This window comes from Elephantulus edwardii, unplaced genomic scaffold (assembly GCF_000299155.1).
Source record: "Elephantulus edwardii isolate Elephantulus edwardi_28Jun2011 unplaced genomic scaffold, EleEdw1.0 scaffold00051, whole genome shotgun sequence".
In the NCBI taxonomy this organism is placed as follows: Eukaryota; Metazoa; Chordata; class Mammalia; order Macroscelidea; family Macroscelididae; genus Elephantulus; species Elephantulus edwardii.
In genome coordinates this window covers 17,451,995-17,453,938 of record NW_006399801.1, presented here as the reverse complement: position 1 = coordinate 17,453,938, position 1,944 = coordinate 17,451,995, and positions in this window count along the sequence as shown.

Here is a 1,944-nt window from a genome sequence, read left to right as displayed (position 1 = left end):
ATGAATACTAGTTATCTCTTCATTGTTTTTTGTTGTGGTTGCTGGTTGTTAACTGTTAATTTGGACCTAACTTATACCTGACCCTCAATCAGGTTTTCAGAGTAATAAATCATGTGGGAGAAGACTGTCCACCCTTCTCCGGGGAGCATCTGGTGGATTCGAACCATGTAACTTCAGGATTGTAGCAGAGCTTCTTACCACCAGGCCAAGAGACCCTTCCTTACTAGTTTTAAAACCCCAGATCAAGTCAATTTTTGCTTTCATAAGCAGTACATTAGCATGATATGCATTAGTACATCATGCCCAAGTTCTCCTTCAAGCTGTTATCTGTTTCAGGTATCAGTTCATACCAGATATGAAATTGTGAATGTGACATATGTATTTACATTTAGATAGAGTACAATTAATAAACATACAAAAGAATAGAAACTCTGTAAAAGATGCAGTATTTTAAATTAATGATAAAGAAATTTCCTTTCATCTTAAGTTGTACCCCACTTTTCAGAAGGTCATTGACAAACTCTGAAATCAATGACCCTGACAAAGTGGAGACCAAATGTCTTAATGAATAAGCCTTTTATTAAGACTCTGCTATTTTTGCTCCCATTTACAATTTTCTAACTGTATCATGTACAAAACTAACATAAAAAGATAATCACTTAATCATTTACATTTAAAAATAAAGTAAGATCTTCAGTTTCAAGTGATGCTGTAAAACTGCTCAGTCTCTATCCAAGGTAAAATAATTCTTTTCAATTAAATCAAGTGTTCAGAAGATAAAAATAATCTTTTACTTGGTGTAAACTTAAAAGATATAGGTTACTTTAACTGAAATCCAAACTGGGACAGTTATTTCAATGGCTAAAGAGTATAGGTAATGATGATTAGTAGCAGGAGGAATAGCTTTGTCTGAAGCAAAATGGCTGGTAGTCCCAGCTGCCAGAACTATATCCACAGCCATAGCCCGAGCCATGTCCAGAACCATATCCACAGCCATAGCTGGAGCCATATCCACAGCCATAGCCAGAACTGTAGCCAGAGCCATAGTCACAACCAGACCATAGCCACAGCCATAGCCATAGAGTGAGCCATAGACACAGCAGAGCCACAGGTCCCCAAGAGTTTCCACAGTCTGTGTGGTACATTATGTCAGGAGAGGTTTCTCTTGAGGCACTACACAATGTCTCTGAAGTGTGAATGTCACCTAGTCTTTTAGCAACTTTATATGGTTTCAGAGATGGATAGGTAATATACTTCACACGAGCACTGTTTTCTCCTTAGAAAAAGTTTCCTAAAATGAATTCATTCTATGCCCAATGATTTTATAAGGAAGACAAAAATTATATTATGTCACTTGGGAATTATTCTCAAATCTTAAAAATGCATCCTCCAAAACACACAAGCTGATATATAGAGACAGAAATGTATCTTTTATAATTGTTTCCCTATTATGGTATAGCCTATCATTAAAATTAGTTTGCCTTGTCAACATGTGTTTATTCATCACTTTTCAGTCTGGAAGTCTTGAAAATCATCTCTTAAACTAGAAGTGTTGCTCACACCAACTGACATCATCATCTAGTTATTTTTTTCCTTTTGAAACATTTTGTCTTTTTATAATATTTTAAGTTGTATTTAATGGATCAGGTCAACCAAGTGAGCATTTCAGCAGGCTATTTCAATCCTTGAATCATCTTCTTTCTGAAAGGGAGTTTCTTTATTTCTGTTTCTCAAATCAAAACATATTCTTTTTTAAAAATATGGTAATAATTTGTGTTGATCTCCTAGTGAATCACATGGGTGGAAAAGAAGTTTATTGCAATTGTTCGAGAAAAGAAGAAAACATTTTCCTATCCAAGAAGTATTAAAAGAAGATGGAAGGAATATACGGAGTCATTATATAGAAAGGAATTGGCAGATACAGAGGAATTTAAAGAAATAACA